The sequence below is a fragment of the Grus americana genome, chromosome 2 (genome assembly GCF_028858705.1).
Source record: "Grus americana isolate bGruAme1 chromosome 2, bGruAme1.mat, whole genome shotgun sequence".
NCBI lineage: Eukaryota > Metazoa > Chordata > Aves > Gruiformes > Gruidae > Grus > Grus americana.
Window position 1 is genome coordinate 126,144,684 of NC_072853.1, and position 26,779 is coordinate 126,171,462.

The following is a 26,779-nucleotide window of genomic DNA, read 5'->3' on the forward strand; positions in this document are numbered from 1 at the left end:
TGCAGGCACACAGTGTCCTATAAAAATTGTGCTTACGTTCATATGCACTTGTTTGTCTCTCCCCAGAGTAAGTTTTGAACCAGGTGTGTGGTATCACCCAAACTTGACAGAAAGAGGGGGGTCTGGAAGACAATGAGGAAGTCTGGGAACCTTGTTAACACCCTGATGGTGAGTGCAGTGGGAACCCTACAGAGCAGAGCCTCCTGGCCTTACACCTGTCCCAGCTCCAGGAGGAATTTCAGCCAAAACTTGCATCTTTCTATAAAGGAAAATTCAACCATCTTCAAGACATCAACCTGGAGAAAACCAGGCTTCTTCAGACCCAGGATTCAGTAAACTACACCTTTTCTGCAGATATTCAAGTACAGAGTAACGCAAGGGAGGTAAAACGTTTCCTCTTCTCTTTTCCCATTCTTTGCAGTAGCACTGTCCAGCAAGGTGTATCGTGCCCATCCTGTCATGGGGTGGGAGGGAGACTGTGCATGCTGCAGGCCCCCAAGATCATCACGATGACTGCTTATGATTTACCCTCTTCAGCTCTGATTCTGGTGTGAGACGTATGTGTGGGTATGGGTCTCCCTAAGGGCAGAGTCTCACTGCAGGTACTTTCTCTAGACTCCCAGCTTTGTGTAGCAATGATGCCCATAAGTAGTTTATCACGAGATCAATTCCAAGATAGCACCAATCCCAAGTAAGCTACAAACTCAGGAATACAAGGGGTTAGTTTTTTCCTCTTTTTCTTCCCCCAGGTGAAATTCCACTTGACACAATCCAGGCTACACTGAAGGCAGTGCTCTGAAATGTGCAATAGTTATTTTTGCTTTGGCAGTGCACTCCATACATAGCAACAGTATCTGAAACCAAAGGGCACGAAGCAGTAAAATATGCCTGATTTGAGTATTTGATCAAGATACTAACAAAGCCGGCAGTGTTGGCAGGTATACATGCCAGCGAGCTCACATAGCAAATGCACGCACATGCCTTTTTTCATATTGAAATTACCTCTTTTTTTTTTCCCTGATGAAACAGGAAGAGAAGCTGTTGGCCTTTTCAATCCCCTAACATCTGGATTTATGAGCATGCCGCCAATATTTTTGTGTGGTGAGGACTGCCATCCCTAGCCTCACCACTGCTAAAATTAACTGACATCTTAGGCCACGTAAGCTGCTTATTCCCAAATGTCAAGTCACTAGGGGCACTTACAGCAAAGAGAATGTTAATGGGATATTTCTGAGAATAGGCATTAAGTATGGAAAACACTGGAGTGAAGAAATGCACGTCTGAAAGTCAGCTAAGTACCTTAGGCACCAGCCAGAGCATTCTGTAATGGGAAGCTGGTGAGACATACATTTCTGCAGAGGGAGTTGTGAAACTCAGTCCTTGTCCTGAAAGCTTGCTATTAGCTTCAATTCCCAGCACCAGGAATGCTTATTCCTTCGCTTATTCAACAAAGATGTTATTCACCCAGCTGTCACATCAACCCATCTGTACACTAATGCAACCTTACGGTTGGCTTTCTCCTACCACAGTACCTCAAACGATAATATATTAAGGGAAATATTGCATGATAAGAACTGGTTTATGATCCAGAAGTGAAGCCCAGGACTAATCGGCCACTAACTTGATTTACTGAGATCAGAATCAGGTCAGAAAGAAGGGAAAGGCAAGCTGTGTTTAAGATTGGTATTTTATATGTTTTTACATTACAGAATTACTATAAAAGCAAATCAGCCAGGGCACACATCTGCCTGTAAAAGGAGGCCATTTGCCTACAAAGCCTCGCTGCTCTCTGCAAGCCATTTTAAAAGGTCGACTGAAAGGCATTGTGGAAATCTGGGATCTGTCCTGAACATGCCCACAAACAGACCACTAATGTAGATCTGCGTGACAGCTCCTCTACTGTGCAAAAGGCGTATTAGATTTGAGATCTGGCACCTCCTTGTCTCCTCTGAACTCAGTGTACCTGAGCAGTTCACCTGTCTCCCTTCTCACAATGCTCACTCTTCCTTAAAAAGGAAAAAAAGAAAGATCTAACACAAAAAGCCCAGAAACCTCACCCTCTTTGATGCTTATAGAATAGATCACAAGCAGATTATCAGTTTCTTGTCACCCCCTTTGCCCCTCCTCCCTGTTATCCTAATCAAAGTTAATACATTCTAACTAATATCTGTGTTGACATAGGAATCATTTGGTGTTTCTGAGGAGCGCATGCGCCACGTAACCTTGAATATGAACAGTCTGATGGGGTCTGCAGAAATGCATATGGATGTCCTAATGAGGCAATTGCCTTGGGGAAACCAGGCAGGTCTCTCTAATTGGGGAGCCAGACTTTAAAAGGCAGCTGGCCACGTGCAACGCCAATTATTGGAACCACTTAGTTGCAAACCTCAGGAGATACAACCAGGTTTTAAGTAACAGATGATTTGGGGTAAGTACTGGATACTCAGCATTGCACGCTCGGCATTTTTCAGGTTTGACACATCATGGCTTAAACTTAAATATACTGTTAGTGCAACCAAGTTTTTTTCTCACAGGAATATAAAAATGTGCATTCTTTTCAACTTACTTGCTTCAGCTTTTGCCTTCTTCAGTCTAAAAGTCCTTATTGGGACTGGTGGATAAGGAAGAGTACTGTCTTACTGAATTGACTGCCAAGTCCTTAGCAAAGCTAGCCTTTTTGAAGCCACGTTTTATAGCGGAGGTGGACTGTGATTCCACCCGTTCATTCACAAATCCAGTATTGAACTGTATTACACCTCTGATTTCATCGTGTTTCTGTCTAAACAGTGAACACTGCTGTGTTGCTAGAAGATACCAATGGAGGCAGGAGCTGTAGACGTTGTTCCAGAAATAAAACAAATATGAAACAACCCCAACTCTTTCTCATAAAAGCTCTCTCTTGCTGCGTTCCCCAGGATCCTTGGCAGAATTTGGCACCTTCTCCTCTGCCAGGTAAGGAGAGGCCTCTGAAATGTTTGGTCTATTGCCTCAGTTAAATAGCATGGGCTGGGAAGCAGACGTGCAAAAATAAATTAAGAAATTATCATTGGTGCACCAACAAGTTCATGAGCTTGTGTGACCCATGACATCTAAAGCCTGGTCCCAGCAACCTGGTTTGTGAAGGGGTTTTGTGGTTGTGTTCATAGAAGCAGCCCAACATTTGCCGTTTTGAGGAGGCAGCAATTACAGTGAGGAAGGCAGTGTCTCTCTGGGGAGTCCCCACCTCTCCTGCAGAATAATAGTGGAATACACCAGTTGGGTGCTACAAATGTCATTTATTGCCAGTTGTTCCCAGAGTTATTTGCCATGTTATCTATGCCACCCAAAGGGAACAGTTCTTTTCCATCTGATTCTAACATAGCTTGCTTTATTATATTCATTTAGCTTTCTACACACACTACTTTATTTCATTTTTCTATTATGACTCTTCTTCCTGGTATATATTTGCTGTCTAGATATCTTAACTAAGGCCCAACCTCCTCATTACTGTTCTCAGCATTGTGTATGACACTATGACAATTTTATGCATACACGTTTTCACATGGTTTGCTTCCCTTTCTTGACAGCAATTATAAGCTGTCATTAAAAGCATGAGAAATGGTTATCACGCTGTTACAATTTTACATTGATGGGTAATCTAAAGGGAATAAGCGGGATGGAGGAACATAAAGACTCAGAAAACCAGTGCCGAAGAGAACTGGGACAGGGATAAATTAGTGGAAGAATATAAAGAACAAGAAGAAGTAGTCCCTAGGCTCATAATTTCAGTGTATTCTCTGGTACAGGGAGCCTTCGACAGTTTTCTAGTCACAGTTTAAGCAGCCATATTTGGAAAAGGGGAAGGAAGTGCCCTGTAAAGACCAGCAGAGTTGTCTCTAGATAATCAGCTAGATCATAACATAAGCAAAATCAGCTATGGCCATGTCATATCGATGGACATGATTGTATATTTGTGGTACCTCAGCCATACATATTGGCTTTCTGTATAGTAGCTCTAACACTCTGTCACCATGTCACATACTACAGGTTTGTCACTATATTGTAATATATACTGGACATCACTCTTACACATATGGTATTTCTAATTTCTGTCTGCTTCCACAGAAAACTAAAAAAAATCATAAATATAGTGGTACAATATTGCCTATCACAGCCTACATCAGTATTTTAAAATTCTTGCCCGGTCTGTTCATGACACTTCTCTGTTCAACTGAGAAGAGAGTGAAGCCCACCAAGAAAGCAAAGACACAGGTGGAGAACATCAGTGTTTGGTAGACACCTATTTCTCTCCATGGCCTACAGAGGCAACATAGTTGATTAGGCTAGCCTAAACCTAATTTTTTAGGCAACTACAGTTACATTAGGTAAGACGAATGCTACCCACCAGAGATGTGAAATAGAGCATGAAGCACTGAGCAAGCACCAGTAGGGAGGACTTGCCAGACCCAGTGGCAGGCACAGGATGCAGCTAGCGTGTCCAAGCACTTGCATTGCCAATCAGTCCTGCTTGCTGGCATAGCAGAAAGAGTTTGTTCATGTGTGACAGAGGGTATGCTGAGGACCTTGTCCAGCAAAGAATGAATGGGACTGCAGTGGCTGATAGATATCATCAAAGCAGTGGTATCTGCCAGCAATGGATTTATGGCAACAGCTCTAATTGTTTTTACTGAGAGAAATCTTCCTGGTAAATAAGCCTCTAAATTGGTTGCTTGATTCCGGTTGTTATCAGAATTTATTTGTTTGCCGTAGCAAGCAAATTCTGCATCAACAGGGGCAAAGACAGGTAAAAAGGGATGTCATTTAAGAAAGCTAAGGATACTACAGTCAAGAGCAGTAAGGCACGTCACGTCTGTCATGTAGCTATGCGTCCTGAAGCCTCTTTTTCTGCAAGTTGGTTATTCTTTGCCATGGAATCTTGTCTATTGAAACCATTCTCTGCCCCACACTGGGTTCTCACAGGATTTTATGGAGAACAGAAAGAAACATGTAGTTCTATGTTTATGGCATAGTATAAAATGTAAGGAAAATGTCTGTTGTGATGTAAATCTAGATTCTAACAACAGAGTGATGGGTTTTCATTTTCTTCTTGTACTGCCCAGCCCATTTCCATGCCATCAGCTGTGAGACATCACAACTATCATTAAAAACAGATATGAGGTTCCTATAATTCAAATGTATACATATATTGGTCTAAATACGTTACATTCTAGGGCTGAGTCTGGGTGTGGTTTTGTTTCTGCTAGGGAATGTGCACTGAGCATCCTAACATCCAAGGATACCAGGGAGACATTCAGCACCAGCTCTTTAGAGACTTGTGTAAAGAGGGAGGTTACTGCTGTGGAGGATTAAAAGGAAATTGGGAAAGATAATACACTGATGTGTCTTGAGAATACTCAAGACAATTATAAACTTGTGCATGTCAAAGCAAATTCTTATGCTTCCCCCCGCCCCCGGGAATGCATTATAAAAGCAGACATTCATCTTGATATCTGTCTCCTATCTTTAGAAGTAAAGGTGGAAAAAACTACAGAAGAGTAGTAGTGGAAACATTGGTAATGTAGTTAGCCAAAACTGTACAAGGATATCCTGTAAAAGGAGGAAAAGGGGGTTTTGCCTGAGCCCAAGATGTATTGCATACCTTCACATAGGCAGATTGCTACCAGAGGTAAGTCATAAATACCATTGCTAAGTAAGTGTGAAATGGAGTCATGGGGTGTTACTAGTCTATGACATTCTTGGGTAAAGAATATAAGGAAATCAAAATAGAAAAATGAGAACGGAGCCAAAGAAAGTCTTATTTTTGCTTTCACATGCAGGTAGAGTCAGCCTACCATGTAATTCTGTATCAGAAGGAAACTCTATAAGCTAACAGCCTGCTCCATCTTTCATAACTGATCAAATAAGGCATTGCCTAATAGCAAGAAGGTTGGAAGAAATTTTAATAATATCAGGTTATTGAACCAGTGAAATACGAGAACATGACAGACCTCCCCTTGCAGGATGTTCAATTACTTTTACATTATTGCTGACTCAAGGGAGGGGGGTCCTGGGCTTATCTTTCGTAACCAAAATCACAGAGCTAGATGCCAACAGATGTTGAGCATCCATGGCCTGTCACCAGGCCAGCCCTTTCTTTTAATCTTTAATTTGTGTAGCATTTCCTAGATCTGTTCCTCAGGTGTTTACCTTTTTTTTTTTTTTCTTTCTTTCTTCTTTCTAGAAGGCTCTGAATAGTGGCCTTTTAGCTTCTGCTACGGTTTACCAGTTTTCCCATCACAAGTTGGAAGAAGTAATAACTGGCCCAGGAGACCAGAACAGAGATATTACCTCAACAGATGAAGATGGATCTCAAGGCTGAGAGTGTCAATGTTTAGCACAGACCTGGGATGAGGAGTGTTTTCTTTAATAGCAATGAAGAGTGGTGGAATAAGTTCCTGTCTCTGCCACTGCCCTTCAGAACAAGTAGGTGAAGGTATTCAGGTAGTACATCCAGGCTGATGCTAAATGGTTTACAGTAACTGTGTCTAAAGAGCTAATGATTATAAACTGAAGTTTGAAATAATTATGTACCATGAAATGGCGGAGATCTGGCGAGACTTTGATTGTGGTGTGTGAAGAAGTAATCCATCTTGCAAATTGGCCAGCTGGTTAGCTGTTTCTTGAATCAAACCAGTCTGGATTGTGTAAATGAACATTTTTCTCATTCATATACTGTTCATATGCTTTGAACAGAACGTGGTTATTTTTAATTTTCCAACTAAGTATTTAATCTGGTGGTATGACCAGTTTTGAAACTTTCAGTCTCCTCTGCCCAGTTGTATTGGTTTTTATTTGTTAGTTCAATGTGTTTTAGTGTTCAGGGGATAATCAAACAGCAAATCTACTCTGAACCTGTAAGTAAATGAACAGATATCACTATATCAATGAGAAAACCAATTCCAATTTTGTCTGAATCATAGGCTTTCAAAGAAGTTAAATGATTGGAATGGAAGGGTTCATTAGGACTGAAATCCCAGTGATTTGTACACCAATGAAGTCTAACAGGGCCAAGACTTTGGCTAGAAGATATGAAAAAAATGTGCTGCTAGTTCCATTTTCCAGAGCTGACCAAGTCTGCTGGTAACCTAAAGCTATGTATTGGTTTGTAGGAAGATTTTGGACTGACGAGGTCATGGTTTCTACTTAGCCAGTGTCCTGTTTTATGACTGTCATGTTTTGTGCATATTTTTACGAACATGTCACAAGCCTTGTATATTAACCCCTACCCTTCAGCTGTGCTTCTTTCCACCTGTCTTTCTCTATGGCCTCTCTTATCTCTATGTCACAGTCAAGCCAGGCTGCAAACACAGGAAAAAAAATATCAATGTCCATTAACAGTGAGGTAAGCACTAAAAAATAGACCAGGTGCTGCTTGGGTCCATCCCCAATTCTTCCCTTCTACCTTCATCTTGCTTTTCACAATAAAAAGAAAAAGTGAAGTTTTCTGTCTCTGAAGGCTGTACACCCCAAGCACTTTCAACTGGGGAGAAACAATTTGTAATCAAGAGCCAGCTGAGTGCATATAACATTCTATAGGAAAATACTTGTCTTTCAGTGTAAAGGAAGTCGTAGATCTGTGCAAAATATGACAAATACCAGCCGCAGGAAAACCTACAGCCTTTAAGACATGTTTTTAAACAATGATAACTTAGGAATTCAAAACAGGATTGATATCAAGAGCCAAGTCACACAAGGCTCATATTTTAAACACTTTCCTGTATGCCCTCTCACAATGTCAGTAGCTTAATTAAGTTTGGCTTTAAATTCTTCCAGACAAAAAAAAAAAAAAAAAAAAAAAGTGATGGAATTGCACTGGCATGCCAGTGATTTAGAAGTAGCTTATACACAGTCAATAGCAAGGTCCTCATTGTTAAATTCAGTACCAAATCAGATGTTTTACATTTTTTCGAAGCCCAAGGAAGAGAGCAAAAGCATCCTAATTTTTTTGGAAACTCTTTCCTATGAATTTGTTTAACTACCTTCTTATATGGCCTCAGAGTTCATCAAAATTTGTTCAGTGAATTCTTATCACTTGCATAAACTGTCTCAGAATTGCTATGGAAAGTATGCTGTCTGCTCCAGAGTAAAGACAGTGACTTCTCAAGGGAGAATAAAATCTGCTCCTTGTAAGACACCAAGTTAAATAGTGCCTCCAATTAAGTCAATAGGAAAATGCCTGATGAGTTTAGTGCAGCCAAGTCTTCATCCATGTGTATTTGTTGATATCAAGGGAACCTTCCAGGGAATAATGGAAAGTAATGAAATTTATTTGTGTGTTAGAGACTTCTCTTCTTGCACAAATTAATTCTAAGGCTACTTTCAACTTTCTGTGCTTGATCAAAAACATAGGTTAAAGGTGTGGTCAGATGTGTAGGGTGAAAAGGTCTTGATCTGACATCTCTGCAAAATATTGAAAAACAGTGTGACATTTACCATTTTTATAGTATGCTAAACCCCGAACTGAATGTATTTGGGCTCTTTGTAGCTGTTGCTGCAATGGCTTATCTGAAACAGAAATATTGCTGGGACATTGCTCTTTTTATCTTCCTATTTTCCACTCATTGAAAACAAAATATAGGACAGAAAAGAACTGATTACGGCAAACCAACATTTCCAGATGCTGGTAAATAATATTGACTTCTGAAGATACATTTCAACCCACCTCATCACAGATTCTTATGATATCAAGTGCCATGTCTCCAGTCCTTAGAACTAATGAGAGTCAAGTATTTTCCTCACCTAAGTATGCCTTAAAATCCTAATTGATTGCTTAAGGCAAGACTCAAACCTTAACAGTGCTGAAATGGGGAATGCAGGGACATCTGAGTAACATGCTGGAAGATGAAGGGCTTAAAGGGTTTACAAATAGTTTTAAAATATAGTTGTGCTGGTTTGGGCTGGGATAGAGTTAATTTTCTTCATAGTAGCTAATATGAGGCTATGTTTTGGATTTATGCTGAACACAGTGTTGATAATATAGAGATGTTTTCATTATTGCTGAGCGGTGCTTATGTACAGACCTTTTCTGCTTCTCAGCCCACCCCACCAGCAAGTAGGCTGGGGGTGCACAAGAAGTTGGGAGGGGACACAGACAGGACAGATGACCCCAACTGACCAAAGGGATATTCCATACCATACAACGTCATGCTCAGCATATAAAGCTGGGGGAAGAAGGAAGAAGGGAGGGATGTTCAGAGTGATGGCATTTGTCTTCCCAAGTAACCGTTATGTGTGATGGAGCCCTGCTTTCCTGGGGATGGCTGAACACCTGCCTGCCCATGGGAAGTGGTGAATGAATTCCTTGTCCTGCTTTGCTTGTGTGTGTGTGGCTTTTGCTTTACCTATTAAACTGTCTTTATCTCAACCCACAAGTTCGTAAGAGTCACTTTGACTCTTTCAATTCTTTCCTCATCCCACTACGGGGAGTGACCGAGTGGCTGTGTGGTGCTGAGCCGCTAGCTGGGGTTAAACCGTGACAATAGTAAACATCAGAAGTCAATGGGTCTTTATGTGTACAGAATGTGTCATGGCAAGTGTGCACTGCACAGGTGATAATGAACGGATTTCTGTTCCCTAGAGACTGACAGACCGGTTTGTGGGTGCTCTCTGTTTTGGCAAAACTGTAAAGTGAGAGATACTTCCAGTTCTCTATAAGTTCAGATGCATTATAGAGCTATCTTTCACCAAGTGCTTCTTCCTCTAACATTTAAACTTCCAGAGGTTGACTGACCATGCATTGATTTATGCTTCTGTTCCTTTTTATTTTAAATGCAAGCTTGCTTTTGCAGCTTCTCTATTTTACCTGCATATGGGCGAGCTTCTATTTTTAACATGTCCATGCCAGATTCTTTTTGATCATTAGTAAACCTGTCTCATTAGTTGCCTATTCTAGACATTAAATTTTCAATGCTACTGCTAGCAGAACATATGTTCAGTCATTGCAGTTTTATTGTGTTTCCTAAGGCAATTTTACAAGCGAAGATTCTCTTAGATTTGGTCTTTTAGTTTAATTTGGTAAAAACCTGATCTTTTCATTTTTATTTTACTTTTACTCCTAAGTTAATTAACGGTATTCTGTTTGCTACACCCAGTGAAACTGATAAACATGCCCACACTCCATTGCCACTGAGGATATAAAGGAGCCCTTTGGTGTCTAATTATAGCAAGTGAGAAAGAGGACTGAGGCCAGAACTGATTTATGGACTATGCATCATGTAGTCCACCTACTGTAAGTCACTGAATTTCTAAATGGTAGCCCATGGAGGTTAAAATTTTACAGTACTTTTCCATATTTTCTTTTCATTCCAACAAAACACTTAGCCAGGAGGTAGAAGGTTATTTTGCATTAATATGCCTTTTCTCATTGTAGGGAAAAAGAGAATCTTCCGAGAGCAGTATAAGGATAATCCTCATTAAGACATTATTAACAAGGCATATTATTATAATTGTTAAAGCCATTGCCCTTGATTATAAATGAGTAAATTGGTTAATGAGAACAGTAGTTAATTGGGGGTATTATTGCCAAACAGGGAAATTATATGAAAGTTAAATACATCACAGTGGTTCTTCTACAGAATTAAAGATCTGGGAGGAAAGAGATTAAGGAGAGTATGAGAAAGTAAGAGTCATAAAATAGCAGTACATTTTAAAAAGTGTATTGCAAGAGTCTATTAAATAAAACTGAATAAAAGTCAATGATGCATATTTACTGTTGAAACTCATCTGAAGCTACTTCTTGCAAGACAGTAGACAGAAAATTTCAAACTCCAGCATTGTGCTGAAATGTTGTGTAATCATAGGGCCATCTGGTAGGAATAAAATTTGCCCCCTGCATTTATCTTAAGATCCAGGCCGCACATCTGTCCTTGCTCAAGCTTCTCCTTGCACATGTTGGTGAGTTTTATCCACTATAATAACTATAATTGTTTTGAGCAGCTCTTTGCTATAAGGGTTAGATTTTGCCTGGCTTTTGCAGGCTTAATTGTACTTCCTTTCCCAGATAGCTCTGCTGGAAATTACGTGTCTTCCTGCCAAGAACTTCTTGTGAGGGAAAACAGTGCAGATACGCAAATGCTTCAGTCTAAATCTGGTCCCAGATTGGATAACCCCCAGGAAGACATTGCTGCATTGGGCTCAGGTTTGAAATGGCATTTCTCTTATAAGACCTGATTTGAAAAACACCTCATTTTGTTTAAGGATCTTTTATCCAAGTTGAAGACCAATGTGCGTGAAGTATACATTTATTTATGCTTCTGCAATGCATTTCAAGGAGAATCTGCAAGGCCCGTGCCCATGCTGTACCCCTGAACAGGGCTCTATATAGTCTATGCTGCCTCTTGTTTCCAACTTTGGCGTCCCAAATGTTGGTCATCCTAAGTATTGGGTCCCCAGTATACCCCAGGTACTGGAGTTGAACGTGGTGAAGTATGGCAAAGGCAAAAAGAAGGGCATCTATAAATACATAAATGGCATAAGGAAGACTAAGAAAAATGTGGCTCTGCTGCTGAATAAGTCAGAGACTTTTGCAACACGATTGGGAAACAGGATGAGGTACTGAATGCTTTCCTCACCTCAGTCTTTAATAATAAGAGCAACCTTCAGAAATCTAAGAACTTGGAGATCAGGGGGAAGGTTTGGAGCAAGGAAGACTTACCCTTGGTGGAAAAGGATCAAGTTAGAGAATACTTAAGCAAACTGGACATATTTAAGTCCATGTGCCCTGATGAGATGCACTGAGTGCTGAGGAAGATTTTTGATGTCATTGTGAGGCCACTCTCAGTAATCTTTGAATGATTATGGAGACTGGGAGAGGTGTCTAAGGACTGGAAGAAAGCAAACACCACTCCCGTCTTCAAAAAGGGAAAGAAGGAGGACCCAAGGAACAGGCTGGTCAGCCTCACCTTGATCCCTGGGAAGGTGATGGAGCAGCTAAACCTGGAAACCATTTGCAGGCACATAAAGGATGGGAAGGTCATCAGGAGTAGTCAGCATGGAGTCACAAAAGGGAAGTCATACTTGACCAACCTGATAGCCTTCATGATGAAATGAGTGGCTTGGTAGATAAGGGGAGAGCAGTGGATACTGTCTACCTTGCTATCAGTAAGGCTTTCAACACTGTCTCCCGTAACATCCTCATGGAGAAACTGATGGAGTGTGGGCTACATGAATAGACAGTGACGACTGGAAGCTGGCTGAATGGCCAGGCCCAGAGAGTGATGATCAGTGATATGAAATCTAGATGGAAGCCAGTAGCTAGTGGTGTACCCCAAGGGTCAATACTAGGTCTAATCCTATTTAACATCTTCATTAATGTTCTGGATGTTGGGATAGAGTGTATCCTCAGCAAGTTTGCTGATGACACAAAACTGGGAGGAGTGGCTGATAAACCAGAGGGTTGTGCTCTGATCCAGAGGGACCTCAACAGGTTGGAGAAATGGACTGGCAGGAACCTCATGAAGTTGAACAGAGGGAAGTGCAAAGTCCTGCACCTCCTGGGGAGGAACAACTCCATGCACTGATATATGCTGGGGTCTGACTATCTGGAAAGCAGTTTTGTAGAAAAGGACCTGGGGGTCCTCGTAGACACCAAGTTGAAGATGAGCCAGGATGTGCCCTTGTGGCATAGAAGGCAAATGGTGTCCTGGGCTGCATTAGGAGGAGTGTGGTCAGCACGTCGAGGAAGGTGATCCTTCCGCTTTTCTCAGAGCTAGTGAGGCCACACCTGGAGTAATGTGTCCAGTGCTGGACTCCTCAATACAGGAAAGACATGGACATACTGGAGAGAGTCCAACAAAGAGGCATGAAAATGGTTAAGGGACTGGAGCATCTCACACGTGAGGCAAGGCTGAGAGAGCTGGGACTGTTTTGCCTAGAGAAGAGAAGGCTCAGGGATATCGGGGAGATATCATCGAAGTGTATAAATACCTGAAGGGAGGGTGTAAAGAACACAGAGCTGGGCTCTTCTCAGTGATTCCCAGTGGCAGGATAAGAGGCAATGGGCACAGACAGAAACACAGGAGATTCTGTCTGTACATCAGGAAATACTTTTACTGTGAGGGTGATGGAGCACAGGCACAGGTTGCCCAGAGAGGTTGGGGAGTCTTCATCCTTGGAGATATTCAAAAGCTGTCTGGACATGGTTCTGGTCAACTAGCTGTAGGTGGTCCTGCCTGAGCAGGGGGGTTTGACCAGATGACCTCCAGAGGTCCCTTCCAACCCAAACCATTCTGTGATTCTGTGATTTCTTTTAGGCAGCTGAAATTCAGCATGGGAAAGTTGGGGTTGGTAACCTAATAATCACACCTGCCTTTGCAGCAAAAAATGGTTCTGCAGAGAAGGAAATTGCCTTATCACTTCTGCCTGGAAACCACACATATGGAGGTAGGTATCCACACTACCACAGAGCTCAGTGCCAGGCCCAACCCAACAGCCAGGAGAGTCATCTTGGAATGTCCCTGAGTGCAGAAGAAAGGACTAAGTTATCTCTTGAGAAATATCATTAATGCCTCTTTGGAGTTTGCTTCTTCAGGTAAATAATGTGGACAAGATACTTGTTCGGCTTGGAGTATGCCTAGGGCCACTCTCTGTAGCAGGGTAGATAGAATCCAGCAAATAATACAAGATAGCAAAGGTACAGAACTGGTGCTTACATCTGTAATCATGCTGTGTGTTTGTAAGTTTGATCCACAAGGAAATCTGTCCAGACTTGGGTCATTAAGAGCAGCATGACAGGCTTTTTGACTTTGGAGTTCGTTGCAGCTCCTTAGGTGCAAAGAGACTATGCGCCCAATGCCTTTGATTCAATGGGATGCAGGCTATGCCCTGGGTCAATCAGCTGCCTCCAGCCTGCAGGCAGGGTTAACCCTGGAGATGAAGTGATAGGAGGTTACAGCACTGGCAACGCACTTCTTAGCTTGTATTAGTCTCAATTTAAAGCAAGAAAGATGCACAATTCAAGGCCTTCATGAATTACATTTGCAAATTTCTTGTTAGTGGCCTGTGGAATATTTGAGAGTATAAGGTGTACGGCTGGAGTTGCGCTAGAAGCATTAGGTGTGGGCACTTGAGAGCACTGGCACTGTCAACTGTAATTATTAACTTTCTATGGGGTGAACAGCCTGGGGCACAGACTGTTATTTATAGTGGCATGTGCAATGGACTGCTTAGTTTCCAGATGAAATTGTAACAAAAACACAGATGGAGTGATCACATCCCACCCACCCTAATTCTTCTTGAAATTCCTAATGAAGTATTTTCTCTTCCATCTTTCCCCTTTATAAAAACAATAAAATATTCTGTGGAGTGTTGTTGGGGAGAGGAGGAGGGGCTGTCTGGCTCCCAAGTGACACCTCAGGAGTGGCTAGTTTTTGATGTACATTGGTAAACCTTATACTGGACCTATAAATGACTGAGGCTTTCTTCAGTTTGAGAGCTGCTTTGGAAACCTGAAGGTATGGCAAGAGTGGGTGGAGAGGGAAGGGCAGGAGGTCTGTACCGAACAGTGTTTTCCATTCAGTTGCAGAAAGCAAATCCACAGCATGCTGCCAATTTCCTGTCATTTGTTTAGTGGTGGTGGCATGCTGTGGAGCACCAAGCTGAGCATCCTGTAGATCTCTTGCATGAAAAATGTGTGGGAAGATGATGATACATGTCTTGTAACAAAACAACACATAAGGGCTGTGCATCACTGAAATCTCTTTCTATCTCTTCATTTTTCAGAATTACGCTGAATAAGAGTTTGAGTTTGTCATTCTAAAGCTGCAAAACAATTTGGTTCTTATGCGAGATAATAAAAAAAAAATTTCTGCCAAAACTACAATGTGCTGGAAAAATTAAATATCAGATCGTAGCTCTGTGAAAAGAGTAATGTGGATTATCCACAGACAGTTAACTCCCATGAATACTGTATAGCTGGGGCACCTTTTCTTTTCTCTGATCTCATCTATCAGAGATTGTTCTGGTGATATGTGTTTCATTTCATATCTCACTTTAAAAAAGCAGTCAATCAATATTTGTTCTTCCATTTTCCCACATTGTCATGAGCTAACGTAATGTTCTTTATCTTGCTGAATGTAAGAACAAAAATCCTAGAGCTGTTGCTCTCTTCCTAACCTCTCTTTCAGGGTCACCACAAGAACTGCTCATGGTTTGCTCTGCAAAGCTGAAGGCCCAGGAGGGCTACTACATTTCCTTCTAATCCTTCATACCCATTTCCTTTTTAGCTTAAGTAGCTCTCAGCTTTCCAGCAGTCTTTAGCCTTTTGTTCCTCAGTTGCTTCAGCTATGTCTAGGCTATTTTGAGGGGAGAGAAGGAATTTGTCTGAGAATAAAGGATGCCCTTTAGGCCTCCTTCCTGCTGAGGGAAGGTTAATATATTAACATAAAGCAAATAACTGGCAGTTTTGGCCAGGCATTTCCATGGCCTCTTTCATGGCAGTGTCTAAATGCCTCACAACTATCTGTGAATTTATTCTTACTGTGCTACAGTCAGCTTCATAAGTCATTGTTGTTAACCCTGCCTCCCTGTAAAAATATATAGAAACATTAATTAATTTTGCTCAGATCACACCCAGAAAGTTTCCAATGAAACAGAGAAGTTGGGCTCAAGTCTGATTCAACAGCCAGTATTTTAACGAGCTCTCCTGGTTTGCCTCATGGGGCTCCGCTTTTTCCTAAGGAGGGTATGGACACTGAAAGGCTGGGGGTTGACCCTTTTATGCCGAGTCCCTTATAAAACTCATGTTGGAGTCAGATATAAACTTAAGGCTTTTTCAGTTTATTTTGGACATCTTCAAACAACCAGGACCCAAGCTGTGCACACAGGGGAACCCATCACAGATTTCCTGAGATGTGAAAGAGAATCTTGACTCCAGAGCTGCTAGAAATAGGCAATGTGTCAGCCAGAGAAGGAATATTCTGCATAAAATTCATTCTGAATCAAGCTACATCAGGAACAAGACAGCTGAGATCAAACTTCTTCTCCCCAAGATAAATTATAGAGAAACTAGCTAAAGGCTAGCTGCAGGCTCACATAATTGAAGCTAATATGCTAATTGTAGCAAAGCCTGGACTCCAGCCAGGATATAAAGCTGTGTTGCAGCACTGGTAGATGATCTCTCAGCATTAATGGGTACAGAGAGATCTCTCTCCCTACAGCCTCTGTTTATATCTTATCTTTGTCACCATGAGATGCTGCTGTCTCACTCAGGGATGCCTAAATATGCTATAGTCATGACAGCTGTTATGGGTGGGAGCTACCCAATGAACTGCAACAGGAAATTACCCCTCCATCCATAGACTTCTTTTAGAAGATTCAGCTATTTTTCTGATTTTCTTCAGAGACAGCAATGGGCCACACTTTGAATTGGTGAGATAACATAGACCACAAGCAAGCAATATGCAGAGGTGGTACAGGATTATGATGGTGTCCCAAAGCCTGCATACGATCAGCCTGTGAAGAAGGACCAAGGAGCCAAAAGGACTCTAGAACAGAGAGGGATAATACTGGTGAACATCTGCACTAAACCGGCCAGTATGGCAATCCCTTGTTGGGGGGGATCTCATGTGGCATCATTCATGAATAATGTTTTCTAACATCTCCATTTGCCCCAAAGTCTCCATCCCTTCCTGATGAATGATGACCTATCTGTAGTTAATCACTTCTCTAATGGCAATGTGACATCCTGGAGCACTGACCCTTCGGCAAGTAAATCCTAGTAATATAGACCACTGCTTGGCATATCCTCAGTGCCCAGACTCCCGTGGCACATACAACTCGTGCTTCACTCTCAGCAAGGAACTCCAGATAAAGTTCAGGATGTGGGTTCATGGCTAATCTGAAGATGCAAATCTACTTGAATAGGCTCTTCTGATAACTTTGACTAACTGCATTTCCTTTACCGGACCTGTAGTTGCTGATTTTGCTTCCCTAAACTGAAGAAGAAGTGCTAAGAGATGTAGTGTGTCCGAACTCCACAGGTAATAACAGGTACTTTCGTGTGTATATCAAATATGCTTTCAGGCCCCTTCACAGGTGTATTAAGCTTGGCAGTGCTACAAATGACACAGTAATTTCTGCACAATGTATACATATTGCTGTGGGTGCAGAGGACACTGGATGACGAGATCTGTAAGGAGCAGAGAGCAGACCTGAGGCAGGTATGTGTATGGAACTTACCTCAGTTTTCTGTGTATCTTGATCCTCTAGGAAAAAGGCATATTGGTCAAAGCTATAAGTGGTGCTTTTCCACTTGAACTGCTGCCATGCTCAGCTCTCTTCTCACTGGGCTGTCCTGCCTGGGCAGCTGCAGAAACCCTTCCCTCAGTCAAGGGAAATACTGGAATTTCTATTGCAGATGAACCTGTGACTTCACAGGTTTGGTCTGAATGTTGTTAGTACCTTTGGCTATAAAGGGATCATTTTATTATTATTGCAGTTCTGGACTATGCATGGGACAGGGCAGGTCTGAACCTGTAAGCCAAGGGCAATATCTAATTGCATCTCTTACATTAAGATGGCAAACCTTTCCCATTCAAAAGAATAAGTGTTGCAAACACTGTTCTGTCCCAAATCAAGGTCAATGATAAGATTGCAGCAGGCAGTATTTTTCAATAAAATATCACTGACAGGAATGAAACTATATTATTTTGAAAAGTTATTAAGTTACAGAAAGCAATAAAGGGGAAAAAAAAGCTGTGAAAACCACAAAATGGTCCGTCCTCTCAAGTGTGTAGGAGGAATGCCTAAGCACAGTTTCTTATCACTGTATTCTGCTCAGTAACCAAAGCTGGTGGAAAAGATGATGGAATTTTTGGAGTACCAACAATTACTGTGTTGGTATATGAGGCTTACATGTAAATGGAAATATGGGACACACATCCATTCTAGATTAGTTTATGTGATTTAGCAGTTTGACATTTCATTTTCTTTGTTAATGAAGTAGTTGTCAGTATGTCTTGGGGTAAACCAAAAGATGACACTGGTTCTCTGTCAGAACTGTTATGTTAGTTAGTTAGTTAGTTTTACTCACGGTTAAAACTGTGAGGTAGCTGTATGTACGAGACGGACATCAGTCCCTAGCGATTTCTCTAAAATGCATCACTGAAACACATGTAGCCAGATAATTCCCTGGTGACACTGCCCTGTGCTAAAAACACCCATTTCTGCAGGGGCAATTGTTTAGAAGTACAAATTTGTTCTAAATTTACTCCTAAAGTAAGCAGCAATATTGCTTAGCGTGAGGTTTGGCCACTTCCATTCACAAGGGCTCTGTAACATTTCCATTAGCAACTATCTGCTCACTCCAGCAGAGCAGCTATTTGATGCTGAGGCTGCTATGACAGGTCCTTGAACATATAAATAGAATCATGCTTCATAAATGTGACAGTATCACATGGTTGAATGCATGGAAGTGCAGAAGTGGGAAAAATTTCTTTTACCCCATAATTATGTGTGTGCTAATATTACATTCAGTGAAGTGGTAGGCCTGGTTAGACTCAAGAGTGAAGCACTTGTGGCAAGCTTTAATTTAAACTATAACTGTGATAAAATTATTAAATCAAGGTTTGTGATGTAGATGGGTACTGGCACTGTATCTGTGCACATACCCAATACATTTCGTCTTCAGCTCCCTGGGTGATCCAGAAAGTCCCTAGATGGTCTCTGTGTAGATGAGGCAATGGACTGACTTGAGACAAGGTGATAGACTGATCTCTTACCTGCTTCACAGCAAAGCAACTGACTGATTGTTACAGCTATCCAGGTAGGAATTTCAGACAATTGCCTGCTGTGCCTAGACCAGTTGATAGGCGCTATTTGTATGCTTCATTGTGTTGGTGAACTCCCTGGGTGCAGGAATCCTGGGCAGTCCTAGCGATACCCCCAATTCCTGCAGTAGGTGAGGGAACTGGACAAACTGTACATGGACAGTTTTAAAGAGTCAGCAGAACACAGATGTAGAAATGTCTTTGGAGGTGTTCAGGATTTAACTAGACAACTACCCAAGCAACCTGAACTAATTAAGGGGAGAGGGGGCAGCAGGAGGTTGGATTAGATGACCTTCATAAGTCCCCTCCAACCTAACTTATTTTCTAATTCTATGGTTGTGGATGTCACCTCCCTGGAAGTGTTCAAAGCCAGGTTGGATGGGGCTTTGGGCAACCTGGTCTAGTGGAGGGTGTCCCTGCCCATGGCAGGGGGCTTGGAACTGGATGATCTTTGAGGTCACTTCCAACCCAAACCATTCTATGATTCTATGATAGCAGGACATTCTTTGTACATAGTATGAAAGTTAGAAGTTGTTTTGTGCATTTTTTAAGATAATAAATAGAAATGGATCATTCATGTACTGTAGTCATAATGTAGGACCACAGACTAGCTGGGCTGTGAGAAGTCATCAGAACAGATTGCGGCATCCCACCTTGATCCAGCTGAAGATGCTGTTGCAAGATGGCTTGCAATGGAGACTCTCATACAGACAGCGACTGACCATCGTGTTTGAAAGATTTGATTCCCCACATGAGTGAAAATGTTTATGCAAAAGATCTCAGTGTATTAGGTTTAACAAATGTTCTGTCCATAGTTATCTGTGCAGTGCAGCCCTGCAAGCTTTCACTGACTGGAAACAGCTGAGCTACTGGAAATTTTGTGGACCACCAGAAATTAAGTGGGTTTTTCTCTGCCTCTGACATTGTGCTTCTGGTCCTGCTTTGCACAGGCACATGGGAGTGGATGGGATCTTGTGGGTCCTGAGTGCTTCTCAGAACCCATTCAAGTTTCCCATTGTGTGATTAGGAATGAAGGAGTTGGGCAAGAACGGGTCGGTTCCAAGTGGTTTTCTTGTAGGTTGGCTTCTTTCCCATCAATATGGCCTATTTACTGCAATCTTTGCAATGAAGAATACTGATTTTCTTTAAGAAAAAGAGATACAGGGGGAAAAATGTTGTTAGTCTAAAATAAAACCAACAAAAACACCCAACCCAAAAAATTCAGTTTGCTTTCTAACATCTAAAGAAAGTCTTTGACATAACAAAACCCTTGTCATATTTTTTGGTCACGGTTTATGAGAACGAAAGCTCATACCGATGCTGCATCATGATGATGGTAGTGGTGGGTCCATATGTGTGTAGGCGGAGGTGCATGGCACCGCTTCTCAGTCTGTGAGTGGTTGTGGCTGTCCTGTAGGGCTTATTCTGCTGTCGTGTTGATTTCTTTCTGACAGGGCAGCTGTTGGTGCTGTTGGCCACAGGCCCTGTGACAAGCCATGGTGCCACTCTACTCCCCTCCATCCAACTCCACCATCCCTCAGTCTCTGGGCCTCCATCAGCTCTCCCTTCCTCTGACTCCAAAAAGTCCTGTGAGCTCCTGCCCCATGCTCCGCACCCTGCCCCTAACCTGCCTTTGCTCCTTCTCTCACCTGGCTCCACATCCCAGTTCTCCTCTTCTTACAGCTCAGCTGTTGACTTCCCCTCTCCTCTCCCTTTGTCTAACTGACCTCAGCTCTGTGCCCTCTCTAAGGGAGGATTCTTTACGTGATAGCACTTGTGTCAGCAATGTCATCTCTTCTTGCAATTGGATCTGGCCAAGAGGAATATTTAGCCAGAATGGGAATGACTTGGCATAATGCATTGGTAAATTGTGTGAACTTGTGGCACTTGGTCTATAGCAATGGAAAAGATTTGAATAGAAACTTGTCAGCAGGTCCTGGTTTCTTCTCTTTACAACAATTATTCAGATGACATAAATACTTCCATGATTTTTTTTTTTTGCTTTCTGTTTTACTTTTCCTTGTCTTCTCCATAGTCCAGATACCACAATAGGCTATATCTCTATGCTATGATGAAGATTGTAATTAGTACTTATATGTGCAAGAAGATATATCTCAGGAGACCACCAGCAGAATTTATTTTCTATCATACACACAGACACATATATGACAATGACATATTTCAAGATGTTCCAAATATTTCCTGCTAAAAAAGACTGATTCCACATTTCTGCAACACAGTATCATATTCTGTAGGTGTGCAGACAGAGTTTGCCAATGAAACTCTGGAGGCAAGAATAATTTTATGTCATTCTTGCATAGTCTATATCTCATCCCAGAGATAATATCAAGAACACTTTTTCCTGAAATCCTAATAAATGCACCATTTTTTTAGATATAGCTTGATTTCATGCTGTCTTGAAAGAGTGATTGACTTTGATTTTTGAAACCCTGCACATGACATAAACAGTGCAAAGCAGTCTTTCCCATTTATAAAGTATTATTATTATTAGCCCTTGGAAACTTTTATTTCATCTTCTGTTTCATGCCTCCACTGGTACTGAAAAGTGCCATTTTGATGTGTTACCTCATGGAGTGAATTACTGAAGTCAACTGAACAACAACAAACAGAATGAAGTTCAATCTGGTTGCAGACCTGTATAATTTCACTGATGTCACTACTGTTAAACTTCTCTATGTCCAACTTGAATTGAACCCAGATCTTTATTTAGTTTGCTAGCGAGCTGTAGATTTGTATTCTCAGAGTCTGTTCCAATGCCAGCTGAAGTCAATGACAGTCTGCATTGACTTCAAGGGGTTTTAGATGAGGTCCCAATTCTTGCATGTGGCAACATAAAGGTGAAAGTTGTTTTGTGAAAATTATGGATGCAGGACTGTAGAGCAGATTACTATCTAGCCAATGACTGTTTCATTGGATGGGGTTTTCTTACTGCGAGGCTGGAGCAGTCATATGTGGTAGTCAGGAGAGGTAGAGGGGGAATTATCCCTTTTGGCCAGGTTTTGTAATTTCGCACACACACACACACCCCCCCCCCACCTTTGTAATAGGATTTATTTTTTACCTGATTCTGAAACTTTAACTTAAATTGATTAGAATTTACATCCACTAAGAATCTGGCCCAGAGGTTTTGGGCCTTTCTGATAAGCAGTAAAATAGAGTATATTGACAAGCCCTGCAACAGTCCTGCTAATTGCAAGCTATTTTCCCTGATTTACAGTGCACAGCAGGGCTATCAGTTGTACCAATTCTCCAGGGCCCCGAACTTCTTACTCTACCACTTAAAAACACCTGGAACATGACATCAGTGATTCACTGGCTTCCAGCCAGCAGATTCCTGCCCTGATACATGGCCCTTTGTTGCTGATTGTCTTGGCACCTGTGAGAGCCAGGTGTGACAATAGGAGTCCAGCCTCTTCAGAACACTCATGGTGTTAAAGAAAAGGAAAAATAAAGAGAAAAAAAAATAAAGAGAAAAATCATATGCTGTGCATGATTTATCTGCAGCATTATTTCTTTCTTGATAGTAATTTTGCTATTGTTTTGGGTTTCCTTTTTCCAGGTCGCAACCAAACCATCAAATCCATAATCCTAGAAAAGCAGGTCTGGACAAATGGATTAATGTGATTGTCCTGACACAAGATCACATTCTCAGTTACTAGGTGCTTGCTGAATGAAAGGAGATCATATAAATGCTCTGTAATGCCATGGCATCATTTGGCAAAGATTTCAACTTGTCAGGTACCTGATGCACAAAGAACCATTTCCTTTGTTGTTTGTTCTGAATCTGGCTCCCACCAGCTTCATTTGAAGCTCTGCAGTTCTCCTAGTGGAAAACAGAACTTGCAGTTGCTGCCTATTTACCATCCCCATGCCAATCATGATTTTTAAAGCTCATTATCACATCAAAATGATCATTTTTCCAAACTCAGAAATCACAGCCTGCTCAATTGCTTCTTATATAGAAGATGTTTCTAATTTCAGATTCTCCTTCTTGCTTTTCTTGGGATCTCTTCTAATTCTAATACAACTTTTCTGACACAGGGGGATTAAAACTGCATAATTTTCAAAGTGTAGGCAAATCATGGATTCATACAGTGGTACAATAATGTTGTCTATTCTGCTGTCTATTTTTCTTATTAATACCTAACATTTTTTTTTAAAAAAACCCACTTTTTCCCCCCTAACTGCTACTGAGCAATACACTAATGTATTCATGGAACAATCTCACTTCTGAGTATTAGCGCTGGGCTCAGAGCCCATCATTTAAGATGTGACACTAGAACTACTTTTGTCCAGTGTTCATCACTTTACATTTATCTGTACTGAAAGCTATCAGCCGCTGTGATCTACTCAGGCACTCAGTCTTGTAAGTCGTGCAGTTCTTCACAGTCAGTTCATTTATGAATATGCTAACCAGAACAAGCTCCTGCACACATCGCTGTAGACCTTCACTGGTTTCTGACCACCATCATATCAACTGGTTGCTCACTCCTACTCTCTATTTTTTTATGTTTTTTAGAAGTGGTAAGGAAATTAAACACGAGGAAATTTGCTGAAGGCTGTTTAGAAGTACAGACACAGTGCATCAGCCAGATCACCCTTACTCAACTCCTTGTTGACAGCTTCAAATAACTCTGCTAAGCCTGCAAGGTAAGACATCCTCTTAAAATCCCCCGACATGTGGACTCTTCCCTAATGGATCATGTGTCTGTTCTTTGCAATATTAATACACTATCAATGCCAAGAGCGGGCATCAGGTTTCCATATCTGGACTTCTATAGTTCTCCCTGAAACTGTTTCTTCAGTTAGTATATCTGACACCTTCAAGTCTTCAGGTGTGTAGGGCAGTTTTAAGCACATTATGCACCACTTCTAGTAATCAGACTATTTCATTGTGGACTCTTACAGAGATACTGGGTGAACACCATCTTAATCCTGACATTTTGCTACTTGTGTCCATTTTCTCAAGGACAAAAATAACCTTGTCTATCTTACAGTCACTTCAGTTTCAAACAGATTCTGTAATGAGTTCTCCCACAAAGAAGAGTCTGAGCAGGGGAGTTGTGCCCACTTTTTCTGTTTTGTTTATTGACACAAAGGTGTTGTTTAGCTTCTCGGCAATCACCTCATTGTCTCTGAGCACTCTTTTTATATCTTGGTCATTCACGGACCCAAAAGACTCTCAAGTGAGCCTGTTTTTCGTGATGTGCTTCAGGATGTATTGTCCTTTAAAAGTACAAGCAACATTAGAAAAGTTCGGGAAGAAACTCAGCCTGCTCCTGTTTCACCAGGATTCTTTCAGTTTAAGTAGATTATCATAAAGTGATATTGGCAATTGCCAAGGCAATTGCACAGGGTACAACTCTCTCCATCAGCTGAGCAGCAGTAATTAGATTGAAAACCTGGCTGCATTAGTCTAATCCAATACTGTACCGAATTGTACAATCAGTTATACATCATATCATCTCAGCACTGTGTCAAATCAATATCTGTTTTCAGCAGAAAAAATGTGCAGGTTGTGCTGGAGATATGACTAATGGGAATGCTTTTTGGAGTGTGTGTGCAGTTTGCATTGTAAGGGATGATGACAATTGGTTTCATCTGGAGTAATTACAGCTCAGTGACCACTAGTTAGGCAATTACTCAGAGAAAATCCTCTTGAGGGAAGCAGATCTCAGCTTTGAGAAGAAAACATATCCAGTATAAATTCCTTACTTGTAAAAAACCATTTCTTCTCCCAAAAGAAAGAAAAAGCAATGAAAACAGAAAAACAGACCTATTTACCTAAGACCCACAGAATTTCATATTTCCTATGTGGAAAAAAAATTCTGAATCTTACAGTGTCAGTTTTGGTCACCATTATGCCATGAACTTCTTAAACAGATGAAAGAGCGAGGGAAGGTAGTTTTCAGAAAGGGCTCTGTCATCTGCATTACTAATGCATCGTGTCTCCAGAGAGCGCTCCGGGAGAACAAAGTATTATGCATTTGGTAAGGTATGCATACAGTGAATGCAATTTATGATACATACTTTATGAAACGTTGTGGAAATATTGTATCTTGAAATTATCTTAGAATGGTTCTGACCTCCAGGAAGGCCATTTTAAGCAGAAAAAATGTGCTAACTCAAAAACATGCCTCGACTATGAATTCAGGACATTCCCAAGGAGGGGAAGGAGGTATTTTGCATTTCATACTTCAAAGTGCAATTCCAGAAAGCAAGGTAGTAGGGGTAGGATATTAATTATTAGAGCCATATTTGATAAAAGGTTCTCTATTATCAAAGCCCCCTTGTTGTTGGAGTAAGGAGCCAAGAAAGATGAGGAAAGGGAATTCTTGAACAAAAGAGAGAAAGGTACTGCTGGGTGGCGTTGCCAAGGCTCTTCCCTTAGATTAAACGACCATCTTCTATTTCATTCTTCTGTTACAGGTATAAGCTGAAGCCTTGAAGCCAGTCTATCAAACCTCTGCAGAATTATACTAAGGAATTAACTGGTCAGCCAAGCCTTGTTTGCATTGTAGAATGCAGCCTGCAAGAATGTGGTCTTTTAACAAAAACTATTCACAAAGCTTATAAAACAGAGATGTTACTTTTTTTTTTTTTCTTCCAAGATTACCTTGAAGTAAAATCACAGCCATGGCACAGCATGATAACTTTTGCCATTTCTTTTACTTGTAAGCCTGATGAGGATCAGTTCGTAAGAAGGAAAAAAGGCTGTCTTTTGGGAAGTGCCATTAATAGCTATGTAAAAATGAAATACTTGACACAAAGAGACATTAGCGTATTTTATTGCTAAATTTTAGTGCCTGCTGTGTGCATAACGTGGCTGTGAAACACAGATTCTTCAGACAGACCTTGGAAGTTTCTAGGCAGGTATCATAGCAGAGCTCACTGCAAACTCTCCTGAAGGCATGGCAGAGGATTTTGACGTGGGGGGACTTATGAATTACTGAGTCGAACCTGACTTTGATGAAACTTCATTTCTCCCCAGATAGCTCTGATGTGTGATCGCCATCAAAATAACAGTTTTAGATCTGTGTAGAGCTTTTCAAACTGCAGAATCCTCTATGTCTTTATACATTTTATATGAAGAGAATTTCAGCCCTCACTGAAATGCAAAAAAGGAAAGTATGAGATGTATTTTCAGTATAGTTGGAGTCTACCTGGAGGAATTACTGCTAGGATTAGCCTATGTATTCAAGCTCTCAGTAAATAAAGAGCATTTTATCACATATATTTATTATAACTAAATAATATTTGTGTAGAATACAGTATCTAATGTCTGACTCGGTACAGAGTGGGTAGATTAAGTCTGAGTTTAACTACCATAGCATTTTTCATTGGCTGAGCTACATCCTTATAGGGATCGTAATTTTGGCAGTGATGGCAATAGTAATTTCTTTAGTAAATCACAATATACTCCCTAAATAGAAAGAGCTTTGCAATTTCCTGAACGAATGGAAAAATAATTTTGCAGGATCAGTAAAGATAGCAATAATTGTTATAGGGCTTATTGCAGCTTATGCAAAGAACCTCAGTGGCTTATGATAAACTATCAGAAGTAAGACAGCATGAAAGTGGAGTCCATAATAAACGTAAGTGTAGCACAGTTTAAAAGAACAGCTTTTTTGTTGCTTAAAAACATAAGAGTGCAGAAAGTGATGAAGTGACTTCTTCAGAAGCAACGAAGTGCACAATGTCGGGTCACTCATCGAGATAGCAATGTGAATGTTTTCCAATGTCACTTAGAACTAGGTTGTTATTGGTAAGTGCATTTTTTTTTAAATTAAAAAGGCCACTGTTATCCCATTATAAAAAGATATTAAAATATTCCAATACTTGTCCCTAACTGTATGGGTAGGTGCATAGTCCATTAGTTTGTTGTCTTCTTGCTTACTTTGAAGGCAACATGAAATAGCATCAGGAATATTGGAAGATATAAAAAATGTTTAATA

At 41.0% G+C, this 26,779-nt stretch overlaps 1 long non-coding RNA gene across 2 annotated transcripts in view; it reads left to right on the forward strand.

Moving 5' to 3' along the window:
* Positions 1–1,011: 1,011 nt before the first annotated feature.
* The window catches only part of LOC129202813 (uncharacterized), a 37,281-nt gene continuing 11,513 nt past the window's right edge, over positions 1,012–26,779 (forward strand). For both annotated transcript variants that reach the window (XR_008575840.1, XR_008575839.1), the window contains exons 1-4: positions 1,012–2,952; positions 6,221–6,462; positions 22,384–22,562; positions 23,344–23,474. This is a non-coding gene — a long non-coding RNA (uncharacterized LOC129202813). The remainder of the gene's footprint in view (positions 2,953–6,220; positions 6,463–22,383; positions 22,563–23,343; positions 23,475–26,779) is intronic.